General features: G+C 39.5%; 1 protein-coding gene and 1 pseudogene across 2 annotated transcripts in view; both read right to left on the bottom strand.

Annotated features, from left to right (window-relative positions):
- Positions 1 to 18,632, bottom strand: part of Snap23 (synaptosome associated protein 23) — a 41,773-nt gene extending 23,141 nt beyond the window's left edge. For both annotated transcript variants that reach the window (XM_076850635.2, XM_076850636.2), the window contains exon 1: positions 18,546 to 18,632. The gene's annotated coding sequence lies outside the window, so the exon portion shown is untranslated. The remainder of the gene's footprint in view (positions 1 to 18,545) is intronic.
- Positions 1,649 to 2,208, bottom strand: LOC143394009 (mediator of RNA polymerase II transcription subunit 28 pseudogene; annotated as a pseudogene).
- Positions 18,633 to 22,667: the final 4,035 nt, after the last annotated feature.

The raw sequence follows: 22,667 nt of genomic DNA, 5'->3' as shown, positions 1-22,667 counted from the left end.
GCCACTGGGATTACAGGTGTGTGCCATCACGCTGGGTATTTATTTAGGCTTTTAATCAGGAAACTTAAAGCTGCCAATCAGAGCTTCTAACTAGCATGAGATGACCAGGGTAAAACCCTATGAGTAAAAAATAACTTTTAAGTTTTGACCTATACACTCCAACCAAGGGGAGATACGCTGGCCTCAGGCTAGTCATCACAGATCATAGATCCACAAACCAACTATCATCCTCACAGCTCACAAACAAAATGAATAATGTATATACAAAGTGAGTACAAAATACATGTTCCTCTTTTTCCAGGGGAGTAATGCTTATTGCCATGAGCATACAAGGCAGCAAGGGGCACAAAAAAATTCACTAACCCACAAGACAGTGGAAGGAATAAAAGTCCTGTGCCCTGGAATGGAGTAGAGGCTTTGTGGACCAGGTAGCATCCAGGCCACACTAGGAACATGAGTGCATATTAAGGCACATGGGGAGGGATCTTCAGGGTTGGAAAGGACAAAATGAACCAAGACAGCCACAGACCTACTGACTATTCAGAAGACAGAGGAGTGTTTGTACTGGCTGAGAGATATAATCTAAGAGTTGCGTAAAATGGAGAAAAGAAAACCTCTTCTGACAAGATGGCAAAATATCTTCCCCACAGAGGACCCACATGCTCTCTGTGGAGGTCAGGAGCTGGGGTTCATTCACTCTGCAGGTCACCCTCCATCCCAAAGCCCTAGGCTCTTAGAATCAAATCCACTGAGCAAGAACTGTCCTTCATGTAAACTGCCTTTTCTCCAAAAAGTTAAACAAAATCACAAGCAAACAAAACAAAACTCAAAAGAAAAAGAATCAGACCAAGCTTTGACCCCTTGTCCATCACTTGTGTGCCAGCTGTCACACTAGGGAGACTGGGTCTGCTCTGTTACTCACACTGGTTCATTACTACGAGGCCTCCAGCATGTCGTGCTCCTTATACAGCTCCCTCAAGACAGCAAACACCACACAACACATAAACTCACACAACACATAAACTCAGCCAAACAAAAGGCAGCATCAACTTAAGGATCTACTGTAATATTACTATGCTAACCTAGCATAGTTTAACCTTTATTTCTGTCATATTTACAAAATATCTGAACTCTGTACTGCTATGGAAGCATTACAAATGTTGCATTAGATTTTTCTTGAGGTCATTCAGAGTCTTGAGACAGCAAATTTAGATATTTTACTCTACTACCATGGATGTGTAGTAACCGTAAAAGGCCTAAAACCAAATTCTTTCTCCCCAGATTCTAGGACTACTTTAATTTTCCCCCTCAGATTATAACAAACTAACAACCGGAGGCGGGGGAAACTATATATAAACTACATAAAATTTTAAAAAGGAGCAAAAAGCCAAGGGGGGAAAAATCTGTGGCAAACTAATAGTCTAAACTTTGCTACAGACAAAGCAAACAAAATGAAGCCTCACTTTGTCTACCAAGCATTTTATAAAGAACTCAAGTAATTAACAGCTCATAAAAATTGGGGAAATTTTTAGGTGGAAATAAAACACCAACTCATTCTCTGGCAAATAGTTGTTCTAAAATGCCATGTCCACACAGAGAGGTCTAGAGGAACTGTCTGCAACAGGCTACCCTGTAGGCCAGACCTCTCTCAGGTCTGCTTCAAAGGTGCAGGAATATTGGCAGATGCCTGCTACAGGCAGGCCAAGGGGGCCAAGGGACTTCAGTCGGCTTTTTGTGTTGCACACTGATATCCTCCAGCAACTGCTGTCAATGCCTCAGCTTTGTCAAATGCTTTTGCACCAGCGCAACTTTCCACTGCAACTCATTCCTTAGTTCTGAGAAGTCCTCTTTGATAACTTGCTCTGGTTTCTGGACAAACAACTGCAATCTTTTTTGTAGAAAAAAGCATTCTGTCTGTCTTGCGATATCCAGAATCTTCTGATCAACACCAGTTCGAATTTCTTCCTGATGGGTGCCATTGACATAATCCTGACAAAGAAGCAAAGCAAGCCTCGAATGACGACTCCAACTCATCCAACAAGGTGCTGCTAGAAGTTTTTGGTGTGCCAGGCGCTGCCTGAAGAAATGAAGCCTGGCTCGGGAGTCCCCGTGGGGGTTGCAGGGGGTGGGGCATAGCACCCAGGGGAGGCCTCAAACTTGTGATCCTCATGCCTCAGCCTTTGAGTCCTTGGGACTGGCATGGCAGGACATGGCCCACTCAAGAGTCAGGCCCTTTAAGTACCCAAAAAAATGCAGATGAAATTGGGAGGTAGATGTGAAGAATTACTCTTGATAAGACAGTGAGGTCAGTGAACTCAAAGTTCTGCTTAAACTTCTTCTTCTTCTTCTACTTCTTCTTTTTTAATTCCCTAAAGAGATGACATACAAAGCAAAGATCCAGAATCTCTAAAGTTCTCATGTATTTGACATGCCAACATTAGGACACAGCTGCTGAAGATTTTTCTACTTTGGATGCCTGAGAGTGTTAACTACATGATTATGGTATATAAAATTAAGAAGAGGGCTGGAGTTATAGCTCAATTGGTAGAGTGCTTGCCTTGCATGCATAAGGCTCTGGGTTATCCCCAGCACCACAAATAAATAAAATTAAGAAGAGATAAAGCAAAATTTTAAGAAGGATGAAGAGAGACAAGGAAAAATACTCCCCAGACTCACTGGTCTTTGCAAATCTGCTAGAGTGTAACAAAACTAGCTAGACTTACTAGATGACTCCCAATTTAACTTTCTTAACTTCTTTTTTAAAACTGGGTGAAGGAAAACAGCTATGAATGATGGCACATGCCTATAATTCCAGGGACTCAAAGGTTGAGGCATGAGAATCACAAGTTTGAAGGCCAGTTTGGGCAACCCCTGTCTCAAAATAAAAAATAAAAAGGGCTAGGGATGTAGCTCAGTGGGTTCAATCCTAGGTTCAATCTTCAGTACTGGGAGAAAAAAAAAAATAGATCATCTATGCAAAGGGCTTAGCAAGTCACCCGGCATGTTTGGTGTTCCATAAACATTAGCCATTATTTTAATATTATTACTGAAGCAGAAACAATAGGCAAAATAAAAGTTAAGCAACAATGTTAAGTTGTTGACATTATTAAAAGTACTGAGTGACACTTATGATGAAAGTAACTGAGAATAACAGTTACTAACTATTCATTGTTCTATCTGTCCAGCTAAATTTGAATATTAAAGCTGATGATATTGTATAGACTACACATCTCTTTTCATGGCAGTCATGAGACTGTACACATCAAGACAAATATCACACAGGTTATCATTAAACCAAGTTTCCTGTTAGACACCTCTGAAGACAAAAAAAAAAAGTGTGTGTGTGTGTGTCTCTCTATATATATGTATATATGTGTATATATGTGTGTGTATACATGCATATATACATATATTGCATATTGTATGTATATAGATATAGATACCTATATCTGTATATTTATATATACATAGCTTTGTATGTCTAAAAAATAAAATAAAATATGCCTTAAATGTTGTTTTTCTGGCTAAGACTGGGCAAACAAGGAACAAAGTGACACAAACCACAAAAAGGACTAAAGTTATGATGACTAGAATATAAGGTAAACAAAGATGGACTAAAAAAATAATGTGCTAAAATTACAATGGAAATAAAATCTAAGTAGAAAAAAGTTTAGCAGGGAAGTAAGCAAAATACTGTCAATGGCTGTGGAGGTATTCACAGAACTAGGAATGGCTTTTCTTCTTTTCCCAATTTTCCAAGTAGTTTGCCATGAAGTTATATTTTAAATTTCATACATTTGTTTTTATTATAAAATATGATAGCTAAGACAACAAAGAAAGTAGATTTATAAGACCAAAGAAAACAAAGACAAGCAATAAATTCTAGATCCTAGTTCATATATGAGAAGTCTTCCAGTTGGCATACACAGTAAATATAATTTTGTGGGACTATGGATAATCAACAATTTCAATCCATAAAAGTCTAAAAATAATAATAGCAGAACATATTTGGTGGCAGGAATGGGTTCTAGTGGGGTCTGAACAAGTTCTTAATATTTTTATGATAAGAGTTCTAAGAAGCAAACAAGGGCTGAGGTTGTAGCTCAATGGTGGAGTGCTTGCCTCGAGGGTTTAATCCTCAGTACCACATAAAAATAAATAAATAAAATAGGGCTGGGGATGTGGCTCAAGCGGTAGCGCGCTCGCCTGGCATGCGTGCGGCCTGGGTTCGATCCTCAGCACCACATACAAACAAAGATGTTGTGTCCGCCGAAAACTACAAAATAAATATTAAAAAAATTCTCTCTCTCTCCCTCTCTCTTTCTCTCTCTCTCTCTTTAAAAAATAAATAAATAAGTAAATTGTTGAGAGCCATAGCCGAAGGGGCCCCAGCAAACTTTCAGACTGCCAGCTGATGAGCTGAAGGGGTCCCAGCAAACTTTCAGACTGCCAGCTGATGATTGGCTCACAGCGGCCCCAGCAACATCTAGCTGATTGGCTCCTCTGCGGTGATGCTCATTGGGCTGTTTCCCTGCCCTTTCAGACCACGGAGCTGCTCATTGGGGGACTTTTTTGGCTCCGCCCATGCGACCCAGCCAATCGGCCTCAAGAGCAGGAGGATGGTGGGAGGAAGAGGTTGTTGGGGTGTGTGGCTTGTGGGAAGCCGGTGGTGGCAGTTGGGCTCTGAGGGTTTTTTCCTGAGGAGCTGTTTTGTTTATCTTGTGTGGTTCTAAAAATAAAGTTAGTTTCTTTTGACAAGTGGCTCCTGAATTGTGCCCAGCCAGACTGCGGCATTTGGTGGCTCGCACGGGGAGCGACTGAGGGTAAGTAAACCGCTCGCCCCTGAGGGCAGGGTGAGAGGATGGGGAGCCATTTTAAGATTCCTCTTTTGGTTTGCTTCATTTTTGTTTTAAGTTGCCTGTCCCTGGAGATGAGTGAGACGGAAGAAAAACCGCTCACTTCTGAGGAAAAACTATTTACGTCTGAGGAACAGATAGGGAGAAAGGACGGATGCACATGTAAGGAGGATAGAAAGGCTATAATGAATTTTTGTTGTTCCATTTTTATTTCATTCTGTCTCGGTTTTGTTTGGCGTCATCTTGTTGGGTTGTATTATAGTAGAAATACGGGATCAGAAACTAGTAAAAAACAAACTGAAAGAGTGTTAAGTAAATTGTTAGAGGAAGAAGGCATCTCAGTAAAATCAAGAACAGTCAGGGCATACGTTGATACAATGCAAAAATGTAGCCCATGGCTTTTTAAGGAGGAGTTATTAAATATATCACAATGGAACCATCATGGTGAAGATTTAAAAAGAATAGAAAAGAACAGCCCAGGAACTCTGCCAGCTGGCACATTGGCATTGTGGGCGTTGGTATCTGGTTTTCTTAGTCCAAAACCTTCAATTCAGACGAAGGTAGAGGAAGGAGAAGACATATTGATTCAAGTAAATGAGGAGGTCTCTCAAGTTAGTCAGAAAGAGGAAAAGATTCAAGTAAAACAGAAGGTCTTTCGAGCTAATCAGACAGAGAAAGAAAGTTTAGAGCAGAAAAAGCCATCAGGGGGAAAGTTACAAAAGGAGACTGCTACTAAAACCTTTCTATCACCAGAGGGCTTAAGTGTCCAACCAACAGCACCACCTCTACAAAAGACTGCTACTAACACCTTTCTATCACCAGAGGACGTAAGTGTCCAACTGACAAGGCCACCTTCATATGCTGAGAGGCCCCCAACCCCCGCAGTGGATAGTTCAGATCCTGAGACAGGATCTCAAGTATTAACATGCCCTGTATTTGAGGTAGGAGGGCAGCGAATTTACCATACTTTAAATTTCAAAACAGTGAAGCAGCTAAAAGAGGCTTTAACAACCTATGGTCCTCAAGCACCCTTCACTGTAAGCTTGGTCGAATCCATTACCAACTTGAACATGACGCCAGCAGATTGGGCTAATATGTGTAAAGCTGTGCTAAACGGAGGACAATACCTGTTATGGAAGGTTGCCAATGAGGAATTTTGCAAGGAGACGGCTAGGTGAAATGCAGCAGCTGGTTATCCTCAGAGAAATCTAGATATGTTGTTAGGAAAGGGACCTTATGAGGATCAGCAGCAACAAATTGCATATGATCCTGGTGTATATTTACAAATTGCTGTAGATGCAGTTAAGGCATGGAAGACTTTACAAGGACATGGAGGTTTACAAGGTCAATTATCTAAGATAATACAAGGAACTAATGAATCTTATGCTGAATTTGTAGATAGGCTTATTCAAACAGCTACCAGAGTTTTTGGGAATACAGAACAAGCAATGCCATTAATAAAACAACTGGCTTATGACCAAGCGAATCGTTGGTGCAGAGATATCATTAGACCATGGAAACATGAAGATTTAAACACATATATTAAATTATGTAGAGACATTAATGAACAAGAGCAAGTCATGGCAGCTGCTGTAAAACAGGCTTTAGATGCCAGAGACATTAATGAACAAGGGCAAATTGTGGCAGCTGCAGTAAAACAGGCTTTAGATTCCAGGCCAAGAACATGCTACAATTGTGAACAAACAGGACATTTTAAAAGGAATTGCCCCATAGGAGGAGGGTTTAACAAAACTAGGTATCAAAGGAGTAGAATACCGGGTATTTGCCCACGATGCCGTAGAGGGAGACATTGGGCTAATGAATGCCGTTCTCAAACCACCATAGAGGGTACTCCATTATCAAAAAACGAACAAGGACCAAGTGTTTATCCACGATATCGTGGAGAAAGGCATTGGGCTCCATTGCCAAAAAATGGACAGGGGTCCCAATGCTCCGGGGCCCAAAACCACAAATATACTGAGCACTGGAGGAACCCAGCAACCCCATCAGGGTAGTGCCCAGGACACATTGTCCATCAGATCCCTCATCAGACAAACCAGAGGGAGCGCAGGGTTGGACATCTGCGCCTCCGCCAGATCAGTACTAACTCCAGAGATGGGAGTTCAAATCATTCCCATAGGGGTGAAAGGACCTCTTCCCAAAGGAACAGTAGGCTTATTATTGGGACGCAGCTCTTCTACTCTAAAAGGACTTATGATAAGTCCTGGGGTAATTGATCCCGATTATGAAGGTGAAATAAAAATTATAGCCAGTTCTCCAAATGGTATATCAGTAATTTCACCAGGAGATAGAATAGCACAGTTACTAATAATACCAAGCCTACATGATAAATTTTCCAGTCGTGCTATAGAAAGAGGTTCCAAGGGATTAGGCTCCACAGGTGTAGATTGGGCTATGCTGTATTTAAATTTAGATTCTCGCCCCATGCTAAAACTAAATATTCAAGGACATGAATTTAATGGGCTACTGGATACAGGTGCAGACCTTAGCATCATCTCTCGTCAAGAATGGCCAAAACATTGGCCATTACAACAAGCCACTCAAACGCTTCAAGGCCTAGGAGTGGCGACTAATCCCCATAGAAGTGCAATGGTATTAGATTGGAAGGATCCTGAAGGATGTGAAGGAACTATACAGCCATATGTATTGGATCATCTTCCTATAAATTTATGGGGACGAGATGTCCTAGATCAATTAGGTTTGACATTAACAAATAACATCAACCAAAATGCACCCACTATTATGACTAGACAAGGTTTTAGGAAAGGAAAAAGATTAGGAAAACAAGAACAAGGTATAGCAGCACCAATATAAATAGATCAAGGAACAGACAGACATGGGTTGGATTTTCAGAAAGGGCCACTGAGACAATAAAAATTACTTGGAAATCAGAAAGACCAGTTATGGGTTCCTCAGTGGCCCCTGACTAAAGAAAAGATACTAGCAGCCCATGATCTGGTCAAACAACAATTAGCGGAAGGACATATACAACCTTCTGTATCTCCCCATAATACTCCCATTTTTGTCATCAAAAAGAAATCTGGTAAATGGAGATTACTGCAAGATTTAAGAGCCATTAATAATGAGATGGTTATTATGGGACCTGCTCAATCGGGGATTCCTCAATTGTCTGCTTTGCCAAAAACTTGGTATGTTTTAGTTATAGATATTAAAGATTTTTTTTTTCAATTCCAATTCATCCTGAGGATAGTCCACGTTTTGCATTTACTATCCCTGCACTGAATCATGAAGGTCCTGATCAGAGATATGAATGGAAAGTACTCCCTCAAGGGATGGCTAACAGCCCAACTATGTGTCAAATTTATGTTAACAAAGCAATCCAGCCACTTAGAAATCAAAATCCTGAACTACAAATATTTCACTATATGGATGATGTATTATTAGCACACAAAGCTAAAAACACATTGCTAGAATGTTATGCCACACTTACAAACTTATTAAAAAATTATAATCTAGAGATAGCAATAGATAAAGTACAATTAAATTTTCCAATTAATTATTTAGGAGTTCTATTATCCTCAACCATGGTCCGTCCACCAAAAATTCAAATATGAGTAGATCAACTCAAATCACTTAATGATTTTCAAAAGTTATTAGGAGACATAAATTGGATAAGGCCTTATCTAGGTATACCAACAGGAGAGTTGGGACCTTTATTTGATATCCTAAAAGGTCCATCAGATCCAAATTCACCCCGAATGTTAACGCCTGAAGCAAGAAAGGCATTAAAAATCATTGAAACATATATGGAAAATATGCATTTGGATAGAATTGATATAAGTTTGCCTTTATTATTTATTGTACTACCAACAAAAAATATTCCTACAGGAGTATTTTGGCAAGAAGGCCCATTATTATGGATACATTTATCTTATTCTCCTAACACTATTCTTACTAGGTATCCTGAGGCTGTAGGACAATTAATACTCAAAGGAATAAAAGCAGCAAAGGGAGTGTTTGGAATTTCTCCCAATAAAATTATTACTCCATATACTATGAATCAAATTGATGAGTTAGCTAATGAGTTAAATACTTGGGCAATAATCATGTGCAAATCTAATGTTTCATTTGATAACCACTTACCATCTAATCCTTTATTGTCTTTTTGGTCATCGCATCCTGTAATTTTTCCAAAAATGACAAGAAAAAACACCTATCGGGAATGCTCCAAATATATTCACTGATGGATCAAATAATGGTACAGCAGCAATAGTTACACCTGATCAAACTTTTACATTTTTAGTACCCAAACAATCAGCTCAAAAGGTAGAGCTTAAGGCAGTATTACAGGCTTTTGTGATGTTTAAAAATTCTGTATTTAATTTATTTTCCGATAGTCAGTATATAGTTAATGCTATAGTATCCCTTGAAGATGCTGGTAGGATTTCCCCTTCCTCTACTGTTTTCTCTTTGCTTTCCACTATACAAAGTCTAATCTGGGACAGAAAAGATCCATTCTTTATAGGACATATCAGGGCACATACAGGATTGCCTGGAGCCCTTAGTTTGGGCAATGATTTAGCAGATAAAACTACACATGACATACATATTTTCTCTACACTAGAAGAAGATACAAATTTTCATAAAAAGTTCCATGTCAATGCTAATACTTTACAAAAGCGTTTTAAAATAACTAAGGAACAAGCTAGACAAATAATAAAACAATGTCAAAATTGTGTGACCTTTTTACCACAAGTTAATCTTGGAGTCAATCCTAAAGGATTGATACCTAACCATATTTGGCAGATGGACGTCACACACTTGCCAGAATTTGGAAAATTAAAATATCTGCATGTTACAGTTGATACTTCTTCTGGATTTTTGATGGGCTACCTTCATGCCGGAGAAAAAACTAAAGATGTTATAGCTCATTGCTTACAAAATTTTGCCACTGTGGGCGTTCCAAAACAGTTAAAAACGGATAATGCCCCTGGTTATACTTCTACCTCTTTTAAACAATTTTGCTCATCATTTGGCATTACTCATATAACAGGAATCCCATACAATCCACAGGGACAAGGCATAGTTGAAAGAGCTCATCAAACTATTAAAATGTACTTATTAAAGCAAAAAGAAGGAATTGGGAAGGGGTATATATTCCACAAAGATAAACTTAAAATAACCCTTTTTACTCTAAACTTTTTAAATTTGGATTCATCAGGGCTTAGTGCTGCGGAAAGGCATATGTGTCCAAAAAATGTACATAAGCCCAAGGTACTTTGGAAGGATATTCTAACAGGACAATGGAAAGGTCCTGACCCAGTAATTGTCTGGAGTCGGGGGTCTGTTTGTGTGTTTCCACAGGGAGAACAGCAGCCGATTTGGATTCCAGAGAGATTTACTAAGGTCCTGACCCAGTGATTGTCTGGAGTCGGGGGTCTGTTTATGTGTTTCCACAGGGAGAACAGCAGCTGATTTGGATTCCAGACAGATTAACTAAAGTGATTTCTACAGACCAAAAAGAAGATGTGATATCCAGAACTCCAGTTTGGTTATTCTTACATCTGCGACAGAACCAGAATGCTTTTTTCAATATCTATTTTATTATTGCCCTTTCCCATATTTTTTTTTTGAGCTCATAACAGACCTAGGTTAATGTTTTGCTGATGAGTTCTATTTTTTGACTATAGAGTTTTGCAATGGAGATTTCACCTGTAAAAAGTTATAAGGCCTTTACTATTATGTTATGTGTTGTATGTATTATGTGTGCACACTTGTGTTTTGTGTTTGAATGTATGTATGTCCACATGTCATATATGATGAGCGCTCATGAAAAAATGGATCCAAATAATTTTTTTTTATTCACGTGATTTAAATGGTTTAATTTAAATTAGGTAAACAAGTGTTAAGGATTGTTTTAATATGTGAACAAAAAAGGAGGTTAACAGATCTGTTTGTTTACTTTCACCTTTCCTTTTCATTATATTTAATAATTCTCTTAAAGATAATGTAAATTATTAAGAAAATTGTTTTCTTTTAGTGCCTTCTGGAATGTTACATAATTTTTTCTTTAGCCATTATTGCCAGAATTCCTATCTTCATCCCAGTGCCGGTGAAGACAATGTAAATTATTAAGAAAATTGTTTTCTTCTAGTGCCTTCTGGAATGTTACATAATTTTTTCTTTAGCCATTATTGCCAGAATTCCTATCTTCAGTGAAGACAATGTAAATTGTTAAGAAAATTGTTTTCTTTTAGTGCCTTCTGGAATGTTATATAATTTTTTCTTTAGCCATTATTGCCAGAATTCCTATCTTCATCCCAGTGCATGAAGACAAAGATAAAACCAATCTACAGCTTCTGCAATAGCCATCACTGAACTGCTTGCAGAACTTGCCTGGACTATGTATCACTTGTATGCATTGTGAACTCACTTGTATGCATTGTGAACTATCTGTTGATGCAGCGACTTCTGGTAGTGTTGGGGTATTTATGCTGATGGTGTCATCGGTGGTACAATTTTTCCAAAAGGAGCCATCAATTGGCTTGGTGTTTATCTTCCTCCCTTCTGCTTGTCATGATCATTAAAATTTGGGGGCCAACAGAGGTGAGGCAAAGAACCTCACCCCCCCACTGGTACGAAGACCTCTACACAGGTGTGGCTGTATACTGGACTGGTAGTCAGTGACGGGTAAGATCCAATTACAATGGTACCAACCTAAGACAGGAGGCTGACGCCTTGAGGTCAGCTCATCTGATAACGGGTAAGGACCATATGTACTATTGGACAACCTAAGGCAGGCACGGTCCCTAAGCCACATGCTTGTTGTTTAAACAGATTGGGAGATGTTGAGAGCCACAGCCGAAGGGGCCCCAGCAAACTTTCAGACTGCCAGCTGATGATTGGCTCACAGCGGCCCCAGCAACATCTTGCTGATTGGCTCCTCTGCAGTGAAGCTCTTTGGGCTGTTTCCCTGCCCTTTCAGGCCATGGAGCTGCTCATTGGGGGACCTTTTGGCTCCGCCCATGCGACCCAGCCAATCGGCCTCAAGAGGAAGAGGATTGTGGGAGGTGTGGAGGCTGGTGGTTGGGGAGTGTGGCTTGTGGGAAGCCAGTGGTGGCAGTTGGGCTCTGAGGGTTTTTTCCTGAGGAGCTGTTTTGTTTGGCATGTATGGTTCTAAAAATAAAGTTAGTTTCTTTTGACAAGTGGCTCCTGAATTGTGCCCAGCCAGACTGCGGCAGTTGCATTACCTCTTTACTATACTAAACTAAAGAAGAAACAATCAGCACTTGAACTTTGCGGTCAGGGGTGGCCCATCCAAACTGCAGCAGCCAAGCAAGTTACTTAACCTATTTAAGTCACAGTTTCCTCATTCGTTGAGATAACAGATCTACTTACCAGGGTTATTTCAGAAATAAAATTAGTTAATGTACCTAAATTGATTAGTACAGTGACTGGCACAAAGTAAAGGTTTATAAAATGACAGTTATTAATGAACTGAGTGTTTATACTCATGTTATCAGTTATGTTCTCTGTCTATGGTACTGATCCGGCATCAGAGTGGGATCTAATTAGAAAGTTTCTAGCTGAACTTGGAATCAGAGCCAAAATACTTGAATGGTTTGGGTTTACATTTTACTTAGGCAAGGTGAAGTCTTGCCAATCATCTTCAACCCACATCTGATATCTCATGTTGCCGCAGTCTGGCTGGGCACAATTCAGGAGCCACTTGTCAAAAGAAACGAACTTTTTTTTTAGAACACACACACCAAACCACACAGCTCCTCAGGAAAAACCTTCAGAGCCCAACTGCCACCACCGGCTTCCCACAAGCCTCTCAACCTCCCCCACTCCTCCTGCTCTTGAGGCTGATTGGCTGGGTCACATGGGCAGAGCCTAAAAAAGTCCCCCAATGAGCAGCTCTGTGGTCTGAAAAGGCAGGGAAACAGCCCAATGAGCATCACCACAGAGGAGCCAATCAGTTGGCAGCTAGAAGTTTGCTGGGGCTGCTGTGAGCCAATCATCAGCTGGCAGCTGGAAGTTTGCTGGGGCCCCTTCGGCTGTGGCTCTCAACATCATGTCATAAATGCCTTCATTCTAAGCCCTAATGAAGTCCAAGTAAGTGTATATATAACATACTACACATTTCCTATTTTAAGACTCAAAGATGAATAATAGAAAATAGATGCAAGGAATAGAAGAAAGGATTACAGAAAATAAATCAGAAGGCAGGTGCGGTGGTTCATGCCTGTAATCCCAGTGGCTCAGGAGGCTGAGGCAGGAGAAATGCAAGTTCAAAGCCAGCCTCAGCAACTTAGAGAGGCCCTGAGCAACTCAGTGAGACCCTTTGTCTAATAAAATATATAAAAGGGCTGGGGATGTGGTTCAGTAGTTAAGCACCTGGGCTCAATGTCTGGTACCAAGAAAAAGAAAAGAGTAGAAGAAAATAAATCAGAAATTCAGAAACAGATAATCCTTTACTGGGTAAAAGAATTTAATTTCTCTTTAAGACTATAATTTTTGCTCCTAGATACCATTTCTAATATGAAAAGCTAAAAAAGGTTCACCCTACTTCCTCAAAAACTATAAGTACAAGGGAACTAATCATACAAACTATGGGTTTTGATTATTCCAAAATATTCTACATATCCTGGCCCCCAAAAAGAAACTATGTTTACAATTCTTCCTGAAGGCATTTAGATAAGCTCATAGTTTCATTTAAATTAAAATAGTTTCCTCCTTTTACTTCCTCTCAAGTTTCCTTCTACCTTCTTCTGTATGAACAACTTTAACCGTTTTTACATAGAGGCCCCAAAACTATGCAAATACGATAGGCAGACCACAGAAGCATATCAGATATAAACATCTTGGTTTCAAAGTACACTTAAGCATATGATTCAAGACAGAAATCATATCAGGTCAGAGAAAACTACTACATATCAGGAACCAAAAAAAAAAAAACCCCACCAAAACTATACTTCAGTTTTATACAAGTGCTAGTAATTTAATTGCTCTGTGTCTAACACCTAGTCTTTTTTTAATTTTGGGGGGGTACTGCGAACTGAACTTAGGGGCACTCAACCACTGAGCCACACCCCAAGCCCTATTTTGTATTTTATTTAGAGTCAGGGTTTCACTCAGTGGCTTAGTGTCTTACTTTTGGCTGAGGCTGGCTTTGAACTTGGGATCCCTCCTGCCTTAGCCTCCAGAGTTGGGATTACAGGTGTATGTTATGCACCCAGCAACACCTGATCTTCATGTCCCTGCCAACCTTGGTACTTTCACAATTCTACCCTAAGTGACCAGGAAATAATTCTGGGAAGTCAGATGCAGATGTGATTGTAATCAATTATATTAACCCTCAGCCAGTGAGGTACACATGCCTGTAATTGTAGTGACTCAAGAGGCTGAAGCAGAAGGATCAAAAGTTTGAGGCCAGTCTGGGCAATTTAGCAGGACCTTGTCTCAAAATAAAAAGGCTGGAACTGTGGCCCAGTGGTAGAGGACCCTTGCGTTCAATCTGGTACCACAAAAAATAAATAAATAAATAAATAAATAAATAAATAAATAAATAAATAAATAAATAAAACAAAGAAAAGAAAAATCAGAACAAAAAAATCAATTATTGGGCTGGGGCTAGGGCTCAGAGGTAGAGCACTTGCCTAGCATGTGTGAGGCACTGGGTTCAATTCTCAACACCACATATAAATAAAATAACGGTCTATCAACAACTAAATTTTTTTAAAATTAATTAAATATGTGAAAGATAACAAAGAGGCTTAAGAGTCAGAAGCTTGAGCCGGGGTTGTAGTTCAGTGGTAGTGTGCTTGCCTAGCATGCGTGAGGCACTGGTTTATCACTGAGTTAAGTCCTCAGCCCATGTGATCCCAGGCACCACATAAAAATAAAAATATAAAAGGGCCAGAAGCGAGCAATCTATCTAAGGAAGACAATCTGACAGTTATAAGTAGTTATCTGCTAGGGAAATACCAAGGGTGGGGTGAAGATGAAATAGTAAGTCTTTACTCTGTCTAAACATTCTCCCCATCCATCTTAGTATGTTGGCTCTGATTCCAATTTTACTTAGATGATCTTGTTAGCTTCTCAAATGTTCTGATGCAAGGAATCAGATGTCACATATAGCATAAATTACTCAGGCTGCTGGAAAATAATATTCCACAGAATACTAAAAGGTATTCCTATTTGGAGGCATTATGGTTTCAAATCCTGACAACTGCTTATTTGACTTCTTATGCTTCAGTTTCCTCATTAAATAATGATATGATGATGATGATGATGATGATGATGATGATGATAATGCTTACTTCAAGTATTATTATATGGATTCAGTTAATTCATGCAAAGCATTTAGAACAATGGCTAGCATTGGGGGGTATAGCTCAGTGGCAGAACATATGCTTAGCATGCAGGAGCCCTGGGTTCAATTCCCGGTACCAAAACCAAACAAAACAATGCCTAGCACAAAGTGCTTAATAAAGCTACTATAATCTTTCAATTATTAAACATCTCAGGGACTGTGGGTATAACTCAATGGTAGAGCAAATACTTAGTATATACAAGGTCTCTAAATTCAATCCTCAGCACTGAAAAAAATTATTTAATATCTCCCAATTTTGATTTGTGTGAATCAAAATCCAAGTATGATCAACTCTAAAAATATTGTGATTTTGGATTATCAAATGCCACAGGGGCCTGGGGATATAACTCAGTTGGTAGAGTGTTTGCCTCACAGCACAAGGCCCTGGGTTCAATCCCCAGCACCATTAAAAAAAAAAAAAAAAGAAAAGAAAAAGAAATGCCACAGTGCAAGACAGGGGTGTGTGTGTGTTTGTGTGTGTGCACGTGCAGGTGCTTGCTCCCTCACATGTAGCTGGCAGGATGGATTAAAAAAGAGATAGACTGTGAAGGATTTGTGTATTGTACCAATAAGTTTCTATTTTATAAGCACAAGAGATCATCTAAAGTAATCTCACTTATCAACATATTGTTAAAATAAAACTTATAAACCTAAGTTTTAGAACTCACAAATACCAACAAGATGAAGGAATTCCAGAGAAATATAGTGACCAGTGATTTCAATATTTTAATAGCAATACAACCTAAACTGAAACCAAAATGTCAGTGAATTTAAATGAGTGCAAATAGAGGCCACTTCCATTCTGACTCCTAAAAAGGCATAGATAGGACTGCAGCTCTATGGCAGAGCATTTGCTAGCACAGAGGAGGGCCTGAGTTCAACCCCCAACATTGCTAAATAAATAAATAAAGGCACAGTGCATGCTGTTTCCTGGCTCCATAATCCACTTCCTCCAATTGTTGAAGGCACAGGATCTATCAGTTTCAGACATCCCTCCATCATAACAAAATCCTCTCTCTGTCATTTGCCCCTCTAAATATGGTACTAGAATAAGAAGTTCAGCACCATTGGATGCAAACAACATATTATAAATGCTAACATTAGCATATGCAGACCTTGCCAAAAAGTAGGTGTACAGAATGTGATATAAAAACAAAACAAAAGGCCTTAATTTGGGGGGAGAAGGCAGCTGATTCACAAAAACATCCAAGAGTAAACATGTTCTTCTTCCCCTCTGCCATTCCAATTTGCTTTCATCTGATGAAACCAGATAAATGTGCTAGAATTGGGTAACTATAATAAATATTATCATCACAGGGCTCACAGATTTTTCAAGTCCATTGACCTTAGTCCAATCTTCATGTTACTTTAAAAGTTGGCAGCTTATACACTGACTAGTTATATATTTATTATAATGTGTATTAGAAAAAAGTATAAAATACATCAAAACCATGATTTCAAGAGATTCAATTTAGAAGAGGAAAATGTTTAAAAAATTTTTATTTGTTTTTTATTTTTTTGTACTGGGGATTGAATTCAGAGGCGTTTTATCACTGAGTTAAGTCCTCAGCCCATTTTTTTTTTTTTTTTTTTTGCTGACAAGGTCTAAGTTGCTTAGGCTTGCCTAGACCTTGCAATCCTCCTGCCTCAGCCTCCCAAGTGATGTGCCACTGACCAGGGAGGGTAATGTTTTTTAAAAAGTCCATTTAAAGTATTAAGTAAAATTTGGGGTGGGGGTGTGGCTCAGTGTTAGAGTGCACACTTGTCATGGATTCAATCCCCAACACCAAACAATGATGACAAAATAAAATGGAAAAAATTATAAAGGTAATAATTTATTAGTGAAGACCCAATAGTTGTGCCATAAACATGGGGCACAGGGTCTGTTTTTGTTTCTATGCTTTCTTCCTGGTTCTAGGTTGTGTTCCCAATGATGAGAAAAGATATGACCTTTAGTTAAGTAAGCTTGTATACTGTACTTTCATTCAGTTAAAAGAAACAAATACCAAAATGTCTATAGAAATTCTACTGTTTTTAGGAAAGAGTGTAATACTATTAGGAAAATAATGGCTCAATGAACCATTCCTATTCAGAAACAATGATTTTCTAAGGCATATCCACACACTTCAAAGCACCTAAAGAAAAAAAAAAAAAAAAAACCTAGCAAAACTGGTAACTGTTTAAGCTGCAAGTTGTTATATGATCATTTAACTTATTTCCACATGATCTGTCACAGGAGCATGATAACATGAAAAGGTTTTTTTCCCATCTGCTAATATCTGCTAATAAGAATGTGTTTTCAATATCTCTGGCCAAAAGAACGAATGACAAAGTAATTATCAGATGCCTTAGGCATCAACTTAGCTGTTGGCAGAAATATTATTTTTTTATTTTATTATAAAATACATTCAGATTAGACATCAAAATATTCTAGCTAATTATGTCTCATGAGTTTTAAGTGTGGTATTTCCCAGGACAGACAAGAACGGAGGAAAAAAGAAAGTGGGAAAACCCATTTTTTACCTGGCCATGTCTGCACTTTTAGTATTTTATACCTAAGAACCAAAAGGCAGTTGAACAGGTGGGGTAAGATCTCTCAATTCTTAAAATATTTGCTTTTAAGAAGCTACGCTATTCACAAAACTGAGGGAACGCTGTTAGAAAGCTGCCAGTATCCAAACTCCCCTCTCCAGCCACGGTTTCCCATCTTGGCAGATGAAAAACAGCAAAAGGTAAAATGACACTCCCTTCTCGTCCACTTTTCCCAACTTTGATATCTTTCGGTTTCCTCAATCATCAGCTGCCTTTCCTCATATTGTAATGACTAATGGTTAAAGAGGAAACAAAGGACGGGGTGAAACTGCATTTTACAGTAATTTCTAACCCCCTACTACCTTCTTTCACTGATCCTTTTCTTTGTGTCTCTGCGGAAAAACCGCAAGATAAGGACGAACTCAACTCGACAGGCAAGGGCAATCCAAAGCCATGAACCTCGGAGTCCTTCAAACAGTTATTTTACAACTACTTGACTACAGTGGTCACCACGCAGTCTATTAATCCCGACCACATCAACACGGTGAGGGACTGAGAGTTGATCTGTGTGGTTTCGAAGACGAATACAAGGATCAGGTCATCCTTCCTCCGCCGGCCCCTCTTGTGCTTCTTCTCATTCCGGGCCCAATCGGCCAAGCCTGGGCTGGAGGGCCCCCTCCTCCCCTTAAGTCCGACCCCACTAACTTTCCAACCGTCACGATATTCTCTTTATCTTCAAGATATGATCCCAACCTTCCTCCCGGCTAGCTACCTCAGCTCCATTCCTGGAGACTCACCAAGCAGTTCCGGGCCACTCCTCTCCGGCCGCGGCAGCTCGGACACCACCAGACCTGACCAGGAGCAGCGTCCTTGTCGCGCCTGCGTGCCCCCAAGCCACGCGCCTGCGCACTTCTCGGGCTCCCTGACCGCAGACACACCCCTACAGCTAGAGCCAATCACTGTGCGGTAGGTTTAAATCTCTGTGCCACGCAGGCTGAGAGCTGGGGACATTCACCCGTTAACCGGATAGATTCCCGTCTCGCCCGCAGGTGGGAGGCGTTCGTGCAACATTTGCCAAAAGCATCCGTGTGCCAGAGGCTGCGGGATGAACACTGAGGGGGAAAAAAAGTGACTAGAATGCCTTTGATCTGTCGAGACTGGGAGATACATAGGTTAACAAATTAAAGTGGCTACAGTACGATGCATGGCACATACAAAATCTGAGGCGCCTTTGACTAACAATAAACAAAACATTTTATTCTTAGGGGCGTCTAAAAGGGTTACCGGAGGAAGTGACCTTGCGAGTCTTGAAAGATAAATGGGAGTTCCCCCGGAAGTCCGGGAGGGAAGGAGCTAGTTTTCCAAGCTATGGAAACAGGGTATGCCAAGAACAACATAGCGCCTTCAGGAAATGTCTTGTATTTCATCCTTGTTAGAGGCTTAGAGCTCATCCTGTATCCCTGAGTGTAGGGAAAAATAAGCTATAAAAGGCTGGCAACAAGCAGGGCATGGTGGCTCAGCAACTTGAGCGGCTGAGACTGGAGGATGGCTTAAGCATAGAAGTTCCAGGCCAGCCTGGGTAACAAAGGGAGACCCTGCTTCAAAAACAAAGTAGAAGAAGGAAAAAAGAAAAGTGGGAGCTGGGGGTGGGGTGATGGTGGGGATATAACAGTCCTAAAGCGCTTGTTTAGCTTATGTGAGGCCCTGGATTCAATCCCCAGAAGGAGGGAGCGGATACAACTAACCTCCCTTCCCAAACCTGACATGGCCAGACCGTGGAAGGTCTTAGAATTTTGGACTAGTGAGCCTAGCCTTCGTTTTGCGGTTACTGATAGCTATTAATGAATTTTAAGCAAGTAGACGACTGTTTTATAACCACCACTCCAGGAACTCTTCCACACAACTCTAAGAAAAAGACAAAATGCTGGAAAAAAAGAGGGGAAAGTTTTTCAAAGAAATAGTACTCTATTCCTAAGAGATTAAAGAAGATGAAGCCTGAAAAAAAAATGTCTTTTCTTTTCTTTTTTTCTTTTTTTCTTTCTTTCTTTCTTTTTTTTTTTTTTTTTTTTTTTGTGGAGCCAGGATTTAACCCAGTGCCTTGTGTATGCAAGGTAAGCACTCTACCAATTAATTGAGCTATATCTCCAGCCCTGAAGAAATGACTTGAATTTAGTAACAGAGATCATTGGCAATCTTAGTGACACTGTTTAGGGGAATGATGGGGCTGAAATATAGATTGCAGTAGTTCAGAGAAATGCAGAAATGAGGACAAGTTGTACAATGCTTTTGGAAACTTTTGCCTTGCCAAGAGGAGGGAGAGAGGATAATAAAGGGTCAAGGTTTTCATTTGTTTTTGCTGTTGGGTTTTATGTTAAAATTAATACAAGAGAAACTTGAGCTTGATAGAGAAGATCCATCTGAGAAAAAGTTGATTGAAAGAAAGAAAGAAGCTAAAGATTTTGAGAGGTAAGGGTAGAGGCAGTTTGCTAAGCATTGGTGGCATACACCTGTAATACCTGCTACTCTGGAGGCTGAGGCAGGAAGATCACAAGTTTGAGGCCAGACTCAGTGGCTTAACAAAAGATTCTGTCTCAAAAAAAAAAAAAAAAAAACAACAAAAAAACAAACAAACAAAAAACAAACAAACTAACAACCAAATATGAGGGCTCATCCTACAATCCCAGTGACTTGAGAGGCTGAGACAGGAGGATCACAAGTTTGAGATCAGTCTCAGCAATTTAGCCAGACCCTAAACAACTTAGTGAGACCCCAGGGCTGGGGATATGGCTCAGTGGTAAAATAACCCTGGGTTCAATCCTCAGTACCAAAAATTAAAAGGGCTGGAGATGTAACTCAGTGGTACAGCACCACCACCATCGCTACCAACAACAACAACAAAAAGAGAGAGAGAGAGAGGGAGGGGGAGGGAGGCAATTCAAAGCACTGGTGGGAGGAATAGTCTTAGAAAAGGAGAGAGAAAGGAAATAACCTCAATTATAATGAAAGGAAGTGTTTGTATGTTTAATAACAGTAATTAAATAAGTTTTCATTTGAGGACTTATTGTCTTTGTAAAGTAGGAGACAAAGTCATCTGCTGACAAAAAGGGAAGTAGTATTGGGAGTTTCAAGGAAGTTGAGAAGCTTTGGAAAAGTAGTAAGGATTAATAGAGGGACTTTTTGAGATGGTTAGAAATGAACTCACCAGTTTCTGTTCTGTGTAGCTTTCCAAAACAGTAATCACTTTGAGGGCAGAGGTGAAGGAAATATGACTGAGTTCACTGAGGATTGAGATGATCATGGATATAATATCATGATTCTCAGTCAGGGACAGTTTTGCCTTCCAGTGGACATTTGTCAAAGTCTGGAGATGTTTTTTTAATTATTTTGACGATGAAGAATGGTAGAGTATTACTAGCATGTAGTGTCCAAGATGCTAAACATCTTATAATGCATATGATAGCCCTTAACAACAAAGAATTATCTGCTCCAAAATGTTAAAATTCTTTTTTTTCTTCTTTTCTTTCTATATATATATATAAAGTGTATATATATATATATATAGTATATATATGTATGTATATGTATATATAAAGTATATATATATGTGTGTGTGTGTGTGTGTGTGTATATATATATATATATATATATATATATATATATATATATATATATATTTGTAGTACTGGGATTGAAACCAGAAGCACTCTACCACTGAGCTACATTGTCAGCATTATTATTATCATCATTATTATTACTACTATTACTATTTTGGTATTGGGAATTGAACCAAGGGGAGCTTAATCATTAGCCATATTCCCCAGACCTTTTTTATTTTTTGAGAACAGCATCTCAAAAAATTGCCCAGATTGGCCTCAAACTTGTGATCCTCCTGCCCCAGTCTCACAAGTCTCTGGAATTACAAATACGCATCACCCCGACTGGCTCTAAAATATCAATATTCTAAAGATTGAGAAATCCTGATCTAGAATTACCTTGATGTTCACCAATTCGACTTTGACTATGGTCCTGAGCTTATAGGGTAAAGAGGTTCTTTCTTGGCATGACTTTAAAGGAGTAGAATGAGCAGCATACTACAGACCTTCAATATCTCAAAGATTTGTGATGTCACAAATACAGAATTGGGAGTTTCCTGAACCTCTACAAGCAAATCTGGATTTATACATAGATTAAGGTAGCTGCTTATATTTATTTGGGGCATTAAATGTCTACTTAAGTAGAGATGTTATTTTAATTTCAATCATACAGGAGTAGCAACATTTCACATTATTATCAACCTTAATGTAACTTTTTTTTCTGACTAGTGTTGGCCACTAATACAGAATTCCCAGGGAATGAGTATGGGCTAAGTTTAATAATAAAAAAATACTTTAGGCACAAATAAGGAGGGAATGTATGCTGTTTAATAGGCAACGGTCATAGATAAGAACTTGACCTCTGCTATTTCAATTCATCTTAGCAACACCCTGTGAGATATTAAACCTAATTTTAACTTAGAAAATTGAAGTTCCAAGAAAACTTGCCATTTGACCAACGTCACAAATAAGCTAAGATTTGAACTTGGGTCTGTCTGTACTAAAGCTCTTGTAACTTCCTTTGAACTTCAATAAGTTTTACAAATAATGAGTGATTTGGAAATTGAGCCCAAACAGTTGCCACTACCTATGGTGGGGGGACTTGGAAAGAAACTAGAGGCCCAGAAAGAGCAAGGAGAATGAAAAAGGTTCAGAAAGGTTGGTGCAGCAGTTGTTCTTCCATTCTTTTTTGAGTAAAGCCTCTTCCCCTGTGTCCGTTGTTCACTTTCTTGTGTACAAATAAAGCTCGATTGTTGAGAAAGGCGATGGGGGATGGGGGACAGGGGGAAGAGCGCGACGACGGCGAGGTGCGCCTGCGCGCTCGTG

This window comes from Callospermophilus lateralis, chromosome 3 (genome assembly GCF_048772815.1).
Source record: "Callospermophilus lateralis isolate mCalLat2 chromosome 3, mCalLat2.hap1, whole genome shotgun sequence".
NCBI classification, from domain to species: domain Eukaryota; kingdom Metazoa; phylum Chordata; class Mammalia; order Rodentia; family Sciuridae; genus Callospermophilus; species Callospermophilus lateralis.
This window is presented reverse-complemented; position numbering and strand designations above follow the sequence as displayed.